Raw genomic sequence first — 13,724 nt, 5'->3', positions numbered from 1 at the left:
CTGGCAACGCTATTACACTATCATTGACGATATTCTCTATGGCATACCTTTTATTCCCATGACTTCTTCATGCCATAATTGGAAGCCTCTAACCACATTTTAAAAATGTTTGTTTATTTATCCTGAGAGAGAGACAGAGGGTGGAGGGGGGAGGAGCAGAGGGAGAGGGAGAGAGAATCCCAAGCAGGCTCCACACTTGCAGACCCAGATGCAAGGCTCAATCTCACGATAGTGAGCCAAAATCAAGATTGAGATGCTCAACCAACTGAGCCACCCAAGCGCCTCCACCCATTTTTGTAATAAAAAGACATATAAAGTGTTCCATTACTTGCTATGTTTTAAACCATTAATTCTAGTGCAATATAAGCGTGTGTGTGTGTGTGTGTGCGTGCCCACATGCGCGTAAGCACACGTGTTTGGCAACTTGAAAATCCTGTCCAACATATGGAATCCAGCAAAACCAACATGCTTTAGTATACACTTAAAAAGCAATAATCTGAACAGGCAAAAAGATCCTCGTTGCACTGACATCTTCACAGGGAAGAGGAAAAGGCACACATTGCTGACACTTTTGTTCTAGGTATATTTTCCAAGTGATTTACCTCCACATAGGATGTGAGTCTTCTCAAAATGAATTCCCATTTTTGGGTGCTCACACCGCTTACTGCTTTGAGCCTGAGCCCAGGACAGCTCTTGTTGTATAGCCCATTCTTGTAAGCATTAGCCTATTGCTTACATGTGAATGTTCTATTCCTGGCTGTCAATGACAAAGGCCATGCTGCATGCACATCAGAGATGAGTAGAAGAAATCTTTGCTTAATATGTGGCTCACATGTCTCTCTTCATCACAGGCAGAGCCACAAATATTTCCAAACCACAAAACAAAACTCATTTATATCACTGCTTATAGAAACTATAAATACTTCAATTCTGTACATTTGTACAATATTAGGCATAGCTAGGAGTGTTTGTTCTTTCATACATCTGTCCTCCCTGCTTGTCTGGGGAAGTAGATGCCGAAAAGTATGATGCTTTGCATTTCAGTTAGTGCCAGCACAAGGCAAAAGTATATGGTCATGGCTTTTTGTTGCATTTCATTGTTTAAAGGGGAGCTCTGCAGTGTATTCTGAACCAAGCTTTGTGTGAGGTGAGTTACCAACTAATCGTCCAGTACCAAAATCTCCAAGAAAAATGTGCAGGTTGGAGGGGTGGAGGAAGAAAAATGTAGCTTCTATTTTATAGTACATTTATCTTAATTAGATTCAGAGACTGCCAATCTTCTCTTTCAACCTGGAAATTATGAAAAAAGAAGAGCAATACAGGACCTATTCTCTCCAGGATGATTTCAATGCATTAAGTTTCACTGTTCATTTAATTTCTTAAAGGCATTTTGTGCCTGCAATAATCATTCCAGATAAGAAAACTCTCCATCACAACCACATGAAATCAGACCCAGGAAGCACATTTGGGTAGTGTATCTTGACCAAAGAGTGGTCCTCAGTATCGGGACTTGTTTTTCTCCCAAAAACAGATACCACCAATGTTAGACTGCATTCGCAATGGAAATCATCGCTTGGGCACTGAATCCAGCCACAGAGGATTTGGCAAAAGGGCTGTAACCTCTTCTCTCTCCTCACCAGTGAGAATCCCACCACAGTTTTCCATCCGTTGGTGACCTCCATCCTGGATTACCTCAATGCCCTTTGCTCAGGGCTATGGTTAAAGACCTCCCAGAAGCTCCAGCTGTTGGTACAGAATGCATCAGTTGTCTAGTTGTTAACGGTCACAGGCTGACGTGACTGGAGTGTCTCTGAATCTCCAGGGCCCATCTGGCATAGGTTGGTGGTCCCATGCCCTTTTAGCAGCCTGAGTCACTGGGATTTTTAAGAAATGTATTGAGACTGTTGATATTTTGTAGCTTTTGAATCTCCATGTAAGTTCACCACTTCTAGGCAAGGAAGTGGACTGGATACAAGTAAAAGGTAGGAAACACTCTTGAGAACAGATACATGTAAAAGGAAGTTTTGTTGAGTTTCCTCAGCTTCACACAATAAAGTAGACAGCAGTAAAGATGGCATGATGGTCTGTGAAAGGATGCTATGGGATGCAAACACTTGCCAGCTCAAAGCCAGAGATTCTATAGCAAGATGTTCTGCCCACTAAGGTCCCACCATCACAGCAACTAATTATGATTTTGAAGAAAATGAGTATAAAATAGCAATTGTCAGCAGAGAATACATATACCTTGATTCTGCTGCCTCCAGTCTTTAATGAAATCCAAGGTTATCAGCTAGTATGCCAGGTCTGTTAACTAAGGAAATATGATTCAAAAATAAGGTGGAATGTCATTGTCCTCAAATGCTTCACTTCCACAAGTTTCCTTTTGAAAAATACTTGCTGAGAAATGAGAAACAGAAATCAGTGTACCAATTATATGGAAGGTTCTGATGTACTCAGTGTTTCTCTGAGCTCATATGAGTCCAGTATTTTTGGTTTTGATTAGTCAAGCGTTATTTAAAACTGGGCTTTAGAAAACACTTAAAAACTGTAATTGAGAATAACTAAACACTGTGGAGATAAACTGTGAAGGTGTACTAAAATAGTTAAGTCAGGCATGTGTTATAATGACAGCTTCTATTCCACTCAGAGAAATCAGTTATGATTGCTGACAGCAAAGCTTGAGTTGGGTTCAAGAAAGACAACCCATATGCAAATGGGACAATCAGCATCCACTCTTGTGACAAAAGTTTCTAATGAGTAGGTAGAATGACCTACACAGGTATGAGGGTGAAATCACCCACTATCCAAAAAGAAATATGGCTCATAATCAAGTGGTTTAATTTAATGAATGCTCATAAGTTGAGAAGTTAAATGACAGCATTGGCTTATTTCACTTAGCATAATACATTCTAGCTCCATCCATGCCATTGCAAATGGCAAGATTTCATGCTTTTTGATGGCTGAGTAATATTCCATTGTATATATATACTACCTCTTTTTTATCCATTTATAAGTTGATGGACATTCGGGCTCTCTCAATAGTTTGGCTGTTTTTGATAATGCTGCTATAAGCATTAGGGTACATGTACCCCTTCAAGTCTGTATTTTTGTATCCTTTGGGTAAATAGTAGTGCAATTACTGGATCGCAGGGTAGTTCTATTTTTAGTTTTTTGAGGAACCTCCATACTTTTCTCTAGAGTGGCTGTACCAGTTTGATTTCCCACCAACAGTGGGAAGAAATGGTTCTCTTTCCTCTGCATGTTTGCCAATGTCTCTTGTTTCTTGTGTTGTTCATTTTAGCCATTCTGGCAGGTGTGAGGTGATAGCTCATCATAGTTTTGATTTGTATTTTCCCGATGAGTGAGGTTGAGCATATTTTCATGTGTCTGTTAGCTGTCTGGATGTCTTCTTTGGAAAAATGTGCATTCATGTCTTCTGCCCATTTAACCAGATTATTTGTTTTTTTGGGTGTTGACTTTGATACTTTTTTTAAATAGATTTTGGATACTAATCCTGTATCAGATTTGTCATTTGCAAATATCTTCTCCCATTACATAGGTGGCCTTTTAGGGTTTTTTTTTTATTGTTTCCTTTGCTGTGTAGAAGCTTTTTATCTTCTTATGAAGTCCCAGTAGTTCATTTTTGCTTGTGTTTCCCTTGCCTCTGGTGATGTGTCTAATAAGAAGTTGCTCTGGATGAGGTCAAAAAGGTTGCTGCCTGTGTTCTCCTCTAGGGTTTTGATGGTTCCCTGTCTCACATTTAGGTGTTTCATCTATTTTGAATTTATTTTTGTGTATGGTGTAAGAAAGTGGTATAGTTTCTTCTGCATGTTGCTGTCCGGTTTTCCCAGCACCATTTGCTAAAGAGACTGTCTTTTTTCCATTAGATATTCTTTCCTGTTTTGTTGAAGATTAGTTGACCAGAGAGTTGTGGGTCCATTTCTGGGTTTTCTATTCTGTTGCATTGATCTATGTGTCTGGTTTTGTGCCAGTACTGTACTGTCTTAATGATTACAGCTTTGTAACATAGCTTGAAATGCAAATCGTGATGCTTCCAGTTTTGTTTTTCTTTTTCAGAATTGCTTTAGCTATTCAGGGTCTTTTGTGGTTCCATACAAATTTTAGTATTGTTTGTTCTAGCTCTGCAAAAATGCTGGTGGTATTTTGATAGGGAGTGCATTAAATGTGTAGATTGCTTTGGGTAGTATAGACGTTTTAACAATGTTTGTTCTTCCAGTCAGTCAGAGAAAGACAAATACCATATGATTTCACTCATATGTGGAATTTAAGAAGCAAAACAGATGAACATATGGGAAGGGGGAAAAAAGAGAAGAGAGGGAAACACCACAAGAGACTCTTAACGATAGAGAACAAACTGAGGGTTGATGGAGGGAGGTGGGTGGGAGATGGGCCAGATGGGTGATGGGTAGTAAAGAGGCCACTTGTGATGAGCACTGGATGTCATATACAAGTGCTGAATCACTGAATTTTACTCCCAAAACCAAAATTGCACTATGTTTTAACTAAACTTTTAATTAAAAAAATTAAAAAATAAATGACAGGAAAAACAGAATTAGCTGTATTCATATAACTGATTCCCAGAATTAATGCTGTTTCATGCTACTAAGTGTATTAAAGTAACTGTAGGCATTATTACTATCCATATTTCAGACATTCCCAGAAGTGAGTGTTAAAAAAAAGAGGATCTTATGACAAATCAGCACATTCAATGAAAATAATTATATGAGTAAATTCATGTTAAAATATATTGATTGGGGCGCCTGGGTGGCGCAGTCGGTTAAGCGTCCGACTTCAGCCAGGTCACGATCTCGCGGTCCGTGAGTTCGAGCCCCGCGTCGGGCTCTGGGCTGATGGCTCAGAGCCTGGAGCCTGTTTCCGGTTCTGTGTCTCCCTCTCTCTCTGCCCCTCGCCCGTTCATGCTCTGTCTCTCTCTGTCCCCCCCAAAAAAAAAAATATATATTGATTGATAGAGATACTATGCACATGCGACGGGAAGTTGGAATGTGCATCTCCCTAAAAAGAGTCGGGAGTTTCAGTCCTGACTTCTCATTATGTCCACTTCACAACACCAGTTACCTTCATTAGGGTCCCACACTGGCTCAGCTCGTTACCAGCTACAGTGCCATAGGTCTGTCTGTGCACTTACTAGAAGGGTAATGATTCTGCCAATGGCTTCACCACTCTAAGGTCTCTGCCCCAGGGATAGCTGTACATTGCCTTACATCATATTGGAGTCAATTTCCCTTCATATGCACCTCTAGCATTTAAAGACACCATTTCGGGGCACCTGGGTGGCTCAGTCAGTTTAAGCGACTGACTTCAGCTCAGGGCGTGGTCTCACAGTCGGTAGGTTCAAGCCGCACATCGGGCTCCGTGCTGACAGCTCAGAGCCTGGAGCCTGCTTCCCATTCTGTGTCTCCCTCTCATTCTGCCCCTCCCCCACTCATGCTGTCTCTCTCTCTCTCTCTCTCTCTCTCTCTCTCTCTCTCTCATAAATAAATAAACTTGAAATTTTTAAAATAAATAAATAAATAGAGACACCATTTGGACTCAGCACCCTAAGAACATACCTTTGCTTCTTTTAGTCCCCAAAGGTTGCCATCCTTCAGAGTCAAGGAAGTTACTTCTAACATTCCAAGTTGCCTGAGATTTCTAAAGGCCAGTGCAGCGGCTGGCATCAGTCTGTGTCAAAGTATTTTGCTGACCTGCAGCAAAATTCAGGAGGAAAACAAAGGGCAAGATAGTGGTTTGCTTTTTCCCTAAAGTTAAAGGTATACTCTGTAAAAGCTCTCTGTAGCCTAACTTTATGTAGTTCTAACAACCTTTCCACTCTTTGGCATTTTTTTCTTCTGAAAAAGTCATGACGATTAACTGATGTTAGTTTTCCCTATTATCTTCACTTTGTGAAACACAAAGATGAAAATCATGTTATTCCCTTCTCTTCCTTCCTTTTCCTCTCTCCTTTCCTTCTTCATCTTTCTTTCGCTCTCACATTAGTTTGTTTGTTCACTCTTTGTTATGCTACTGTTTTCTGAAATTCAAAGATAGGGAAAACGTGGTGTCATGGGCTCTCACTGGTCACCGGACCAAATTGACTGAGTATCAATGCCCATCCAGTACTGATCAAGCTGTACTGAAATCTATCCCTGCACATTCTCAGGTAGCAACTCTGTATTTTCCATGGAGGGCCTGTGGTAAGACTGTCCAGAAAGAAGAGGGGCAGAGCTGGAAAGGAAGAAAGAAAGAAGAAAAAAGAAGACAAGACAAGACAAGAGATATTCAATTGCTGTGGTTTCCCTTGTTTCCATTTGTTCCTCAGTCAGGCTCAACTCTGCTGCTGTTTAAAGCTGACTGAGAGAAACAACTCCTTAATATGCTTTAAGTTCGGGTTGAACATGCACCACCTGGGTAAATTAGGTGGTTCCAGAGAGGCTGTGGGTCCCTGTCATTTTAGCAAACTCCAGAATAACTGGATCACTCCTGTGACAGCTCCCTGTTGACAGAATAAATCAGAATGTGGAAGCACCTGAGGGTGTGTAAAGACCTGGGAAACCCCAGGGAATAACCTGTTCTCCCTAAAGACGCAGAAGCAGTGGATGAATAAAGAGGAGGCCAAGGTCGCATCCCGGCCCTGCTCCATCTGGCCTTGTGATTTTGAGGGTGTCAGTTTACAGTTTGGGGTCTCATTTTCCACCTGTAACAATAGAAAGTTCCAAACTACCCAATAAAGATGCCAGAATATGATGAAGCAGACCTGCTTGGACTGGAAGAAAAGGACCACTGAAGGACAGGAGCTTTCCCCAATCTGCTTTTGACCAGTCCACCTCAGACAGGACTCCAGAGGTGAAGTGCAGCAAGACGATATTATTAATTTCAAGATACGAGGGCCCACCAACTAATATTCCAACTATTCATTAAAATTTAAGCTACGGACTAAAGAGAGAAATTCAGTCTATAGCAAATAATGTTACCTTCAAAACCCCTGACACATTTCTATTTCCACTAATATCAGAAACAAGGGGGGAGTCTGGGTGGCTCAGTCAGTTAAGCGTTGGACTTCACCTCAGGTATGCCACAGTTCGTGAGTTAGAGCCCCACATCCAGCTCGCTGCTGTCAACACAAAGCCTGCTTCGGATCCTCTATCCCCATCTTGCTGCCTTTCCCTCTCTCTCTCAAAAATAAATAAACATTGAAAAAAAAATAAGAAACAAGGTTAGGATGTCCGTTCCTGCCACTACTGTTTAGGATTATGCGGAAGTTTTAGCCAATACATTCAGATATTAAACATAAATAAGATACCTCACTAAATGAAAAGGGGAGTACAAATTATCTTAATTTCTCATATGATCATCTGCCTTTTTCAAAAGCCAATATAAGCAACTGGCAAGCAATTAAAACTAATAAAAGAATGATAACAAGGGGGAGTAATTTAAAAAATATATACAAAGTCAATTATTTTTAAAATTATTAAGTTGTTAAATGATTATTTAGAAGATTAATAGCATGAGAATGAAAATGGATAGGCATTGGTGGCTGCTAGTTATTAGAGAGGCAGGCAGATCCCTGCCCCATGAAGGAGAAAAGGAGCAAAGATGAACAGCAGGCAGTGGGAAAGTCAGGGTGGGGTCAGGGAGGTCTAGTTAATAACAGTGGAAGTCCAGGAAGAATATAGAGGGGACAAACTGATTATTCAGAGCCTAGGCAGAGAAATTTAAATCTGATACAGATGGAAATAGACAACAAGAAGTAACAGAGGAAATGCAACACTGGTGCAATGGATGATTAAAAGTCCTTTGTTCCCCTACCTTCCCTCCATTTACTGCTATTTTATAGCGAAGGTTAGATACTTCTCACAAATATCTTTAGACTGTAATTACTGATCAAGATTACTTTCTTCCCTAAGTGTTTGTTGGGGATCAATCCCACACTGAGCATATAGCAGACAAATTCCTTGTCATCTTAAAATGGACAAAGTAGTTGGAGTGCCTGGGTGGCTCAGTTGGTTAAGCATCCTACTCTTGGTTTTGGCTCAGGTCATGATCTCACAGGTTCATGAGTTTGAGTCCTGAATCAGGCTCTATGCTGTCAGTGTGGACCCTGCTTGGGATATTCTCTCTCCCTCTCTGTCTCTTAGAATAAATGAATAAAAACTTTTTTAAAAAAAGGAAAGAGAACCATGTCTCTAGGTAAACGTTGTGAAAATAGAAATTTTTCTAAAATAAAATTTTTTGGGGGAGGTCTACATATTTAATCAAAATGTCAGTGAGATTTGTGTTGATTAATAAATGGATAAAAATAATTAGATCGATTGAGAATGAAGAGTAATGGGGAGGTACATTCAGTTCTCATTGTTAAAATACTTATAGAGGTGTAATAATTAAAAATATCTACATACAAGTCTACATTCTAATAAATGGTACAAGAAAGAAAAGCCAAAGACAGATCCTGTTGTGTGTAATAATGATATATTACAAAGGCCACATTACAAATGGAACAAAAAAGAAATGACAAAGTTGGAATACAATTCATTAATCAAAAAATTAATAATAAACTTGGAGCTTTATCACAGATATTTCACTAAAATTCTGTTCAATTGTATTAAAAGTTAACTGTATATGAAACTGTAGGAAAAAAATAAGGAAATATAAGTTAGTTATATGTGATATCTGGATGGAGATCTTTCATGGGGTAAAAATCAATGAAAGAAATACAAAAAACAGGTATAGATTCAAATACATAAAAATTTAAATAACTGCTTATCAGAACCTATAAATTAAATATTTCAAAGGATGAAATCTAAGCAAATAGCCTAACTATTGATACTAATAATTAAGAAAATAGAAGACAAACAGAAATAATGTTGCAACATATATGTTCTAATTGTGAAGCAGACACTTGATAAATTCAAAAGATGTGATCTGACACTGCTACCATCCGAATACTCACACCCCCTCCCCAAATTCATATATTTAAATTCTAACTCTCAAAGATGGTGGTATTAAGAGATGGGCCCTTTGCAAGGGGAGCCTGGGTGGCTCAGTTGGTTAAGCATCTGACTTTGGGTCAGGTCATGATCTCACAGTTCATAAGTTCAAGCCCTGCATGGGGCTTTCTGCTGTCAGAGAGGAGCCTGCTTCAGATCCTCTGCCTCCCTCTCTCTCTGCCCCTCCTTGGCCCCTTTCCCCCAACCCCCACTGGCATAGTGCTCATGTATGCATGCTCTCTCTCGCATGCTCTCTCTCAAAAATAAACTTTTTTTTTTTTCAACGTTTATTTATTTTTGGGACAGAGAGAGACAAAGCATGAACGGGGGAGGGGCAAAGAGAGGGAGACACAGAATCGGAAACAGGCTCCAGGCTCTGAGCCATCAGCCCAGAGCCCAATGCAGGGCTCGAACTCACGGACCGCGAGATCGTGACCTGGCTGAAGTCGGACGCTTAACCGACTGCGCCACCCAGGCGCCCCTAAACATTTTTTTTAAAGAGGTGGGGCCTTTGGGAGGTGCTTATGTCATAAATGTGTAGCCCTCATGAAGGAGCTTAGTGTCCTTATAAAAGAGGATGCAGAGAGTTCCCTAGCCCCTTCCACCATGGGAGGACACAGTGAGAAGACCCAAGCTACACACCAGGAGGAAGGTCCTCACCAGAGAATATGACTATGCTAGTGACTAAATCTTGAACTTCCCAGCCTCCAGAACTCTGACAACTAAATTTATGCTGTCTATAAGCTACCCAGCTACCCACTCTGATATTTTGGACTAAGACAGACACATAGCCATAATAGAACACTTGGACAGAAGCGCTGGATTTTTATCATGTTCAAAATAAAAAAGAAAAAAGACTTTACCAAAATAACCCAATGAAATAACATTAAAACTTCTATATTTTATGTCCCCCCTCTCTCTGCCCCTCTCCTACTTGTTCTCTCCCCCAAAAAATTATTTTTAAAAAGTCTATATTGTAGAGATGAGTTGTGTTTAGTAAAGATTCCAAAAGCAGTCCGATTCAGTTTGGTACCCTCCTATCCCAACTGTTTGATACAACTTTTAATTCCTCTGCTGATCTTATTCTAAGGTACTACTTTGCCTTCACCTTCGTCCCCTAATTTTAAGTTAAATTGGCTTCCTGAACTGCCCTGTCTCAGGAACTCCAGACATTTCTCTTACATCAAATCTTCTTTTCTTCTGCTCTAATTAAAAATGCTAGCTCTCTTATTGAAAAATGTTTCCTATATATGCTTTCTCACCTAATTAAGTAAAAGATTACTTTTGTCCAACTCTCTTCCGGGAAGTACAAAGAAATCTACAAGATTAGGCTGACCCACTCCATGGCAGCAGCATGGACAGCTCAGCTGCTTTTTCCAGTTTCAAACTCTGTCTCCACCTGCTCATCTCCCTTTATTTTCCTCCTTCAACCCACTTATGCTGCATTTCCTGAATGCTAAGAAACACATTACGTTTTACATTTCAGTATTTCCAAAACTGGAAACTTTTTTTAAAAACGATTTTTATGTTTCAGTAATTCTATACCCAAGTTGGGCCTCGAACTCACAACCCTGAGATCAAGCCTCACAGTCTCCACCAACTGAGCTAGCCAGGTGATTCCTAAAACTGGAATTTTAACTGAATTTGCCAAAGTCTCCTTATTACTTTTTACTCATTATTGGAATGCAGACGCCCTTTAAAAGATAGATTATATTCAATATACAACTTGTAAAATATAAAGCATCATTTAATAAAAAACTGTTTTCTCAAAGAATGAATCTCTCCCCTACAGGGGAAAAATAAAACATTAAAAAAATCTCAGTGAGATGTTGTTAAATTTTTTTCTTTATTTAGATTTGAAATAATCCCTCTAAATTTTTGAAGGACGTATGTTACAAAACGTCTTCCCTGGCATTCTAATAAAAGTAATTCTGGATGATCTGGAGAAATATTTAACCACTTAGAATTTGGAAGAAACATTCTTTTGAAAGAGACACCTGCTTTATTGAAAACTTGGCTGCTATTAGCTGTACGCACGTATGGGGCAAAAGTGACTTCTGTCAGTTTTGATTGTTTGGTGCCTGTGCTGCACCTGTCACTAAAAGCTTTGCATATCACCCAGTAGTGTGTTGGTGGATGTTTAACAACTGGCTCTCTGGGAAGAAGTAGGGGGAAGGGAGAGGAAACCTTGACGTGTAGCATTTGCCAATTTCCCTGGTTTCCCACCACAGCCAATTTCAAGCTAACAACGTGGTGTCATTGAACATGGAGTTGGGAAGAGATGGCCGTGCACAGGCTATCCCAGTTGACTGTGGTGCACACCTTAGTTGAATTCCTGGAATAAAGAATTGATAAGTTACCGCATGCCTAAAGACAGCCTCAGGCTAGTACCCAGACTTCTTGAAAGAGAATTATGATAGGGGAGCAAGGATAGAAATTAGGTGGGAGGGGATAACTGCCTGAGTCAGATGTTATACATCTTACTGGGGGGAAAAACTGTTTACACAGTTGATTGGGGGGGGGGTGGATTTGTCTAATTGTGGCTTACTAGCTTACTTACTGTATGTATTTGGGGAGGGGAGGCTATGTAAACATCCTCTTCTATTTCAACTATGAAATCTTTGTTAAGTTCTACATTGCTCACTAGTGCTTTGGGATGAATTGTGTGTGGGTTTGGGGGTGGGAAAGGCATGGGGAGGTGTGAATTAAAAAGTGCAGAGTCCTGCTTAAGAAGTGGTGCAGAACTAAAACTCAGGTTGACTGTGGGGGTAACAAACTTGCATGTCAAAAGTAATTTAAGAGAGCAAAAAGTAGATGCCGGGGTGGATGGAAGGTTTCTAAGGAAGAAGAAACAGTTTTTTTTTGTTTGCTTTGTCTTTTTCTTGCTAGGGAGTTTCACCTTACCTGGCTGGTCATAGAGGATAGTACAGAAAAGGCAGAGGAAGGGAGAGTGTAAAATGTATGAGTTGCATCAGGTTTGGGAACTATGTGGCTAAGCCAACAATGTTGTGACATCATTAGCCAAGTTTTCTATGTTCTCTTGATGCAAAACATGTATCCAATTTTGATACAGTCTGATGTATCAATGCTTCTAACCGCATTAGCCCCTCAATATTAAGTATCTAAGACTCTCTTCCAGATAGAACTTCATTAATTATTTACATTTGCTGAATCCTTTCCCCAGATTTTTTACCTGAGAATGTTTCATGGTAAAGTCATGTGGACTCTGTGAAACAAGATACATACAAGTACAACTTGCTTATCACCCTTTTGTATAAAGTGGGAACGTGGAGAGTAGTGAGATTGATGGGATTTGTCCACAAGCATCTCCTTGGTCCAATGTAGACCTGGAAATAGAACCAACTCTTCAGACTTCTGATTCTATGCTCTTCCTTCCAAACAGTATTTATCTGGCTATGCAGCAAGCTCTTGGAGGCACAGAGGCCACCCGAAATAGAGAGAAGAGGGTATGGTTACACTTCAGTTATATTCTGCCCATTGCTTGAGAGACAATTTCTACATTGGTCCTCTCCTGAATAGAAGAGAGACATGGGGAGGAGGACTGGATGGGGCTGTTCTCTGTGTGGTCCAGAGGCCTTTACTGCTGGAAGTGGGCCCTTCCGGCCACAGTACTACCGGGAATCTTCTTTTCCCCTTATAGTAAAACCCTGTTTATAAATATACATGCACCCATACACAAACATATACATCCCTCAAATGTCCAGAGCCGTTCTGTATCCACAGAGATAAATACAGAATGAAGAAGCATGACAGAGACAGATGGATATAGAAGTATTTTTAATTTTTTAAGAAAACATTTGCCCGCTTTGGGGAGAAACAGTCGTTTCTAAGGTTCTAAGGGAAAGGAAACCTGTACTTAGGCTAAACTTCCTCAGGATTAATTATTACTGTATTTGAAATCCAAATGACTTGACCCATCATTAGTGGATAAGTGTAGGCCAGGGAATAAATATCCACTCTGTCCACAATAAGACAGGTATCCGCACCAAGTTCGAAGGCCCCCGGACTTCACCACACACACATTTAGGCCATCTTTAGAGTTGTGATGACGAAAGGCTGGATGTATTCTGAAAGCCTGAGGAGGCGGCCAGCACCACCTCAGGCTCATTAGCAGAAACCACAGGTATAACCAACCAGCTGGGCCATTCACGTAACCAATCCTTGCGCCAGATGCCACTTTTGGAAAAACATACCTCAGTGCTCCTCATTGAAATTCCGTCTCTGGACTTATAAAGGGTGTACTGTGTGAGCAACACAGGCATGGCTTGGGGCAACTGGGGCCATTCTGTGAGATATAGTGCGAGGCTCTACTCTGCTTTCCAAATGGCTGCTCATTGTAAACAGCCTGTTCAGTGCGCCTGGGAACACGGCACAGGCCCAGCCGGCGGGGATTTTATGCACGCCTGTGATTCCAGCTTTACTGTATTCTGACTTGTGGAGGAAAGGGATCAGATGGGTATAAAATCTCATATGAAGTAAATGAACGAAGAAGTGTTTTATCAATAAAATTTCATTTACACCTCACATGCATATCACTTAAATGACAAAAGCACGGGAACACCTCACATCTTCTTTAGAACATATGTCTTTTTTTCTGTTAATAAACAGAGTACAGACCTCAAACACTTGTGTACTTAATAAGTGTTATTTGAAGATGGTGGCATTTGTTAAACAGAATTCATGCACTTGGCTTACAAA

This window comes from Puma concolor, chromosome B1 (genome assembly GCF_028749965.1).
Source record: "Puma concolor isolate L17-30 chromosome B1, mPumCon1.1.hap2, whole genome shotgun sequence".
Taxonomy (NCBI): domain Eukaryota; kingdom Metazoa; phylum Chordata; class Mammalia; order Carnivora; family Felidae; genus Puma; species Puma concolor.
Note: the sequence above shows the minus strand (reverse complement) of the source record.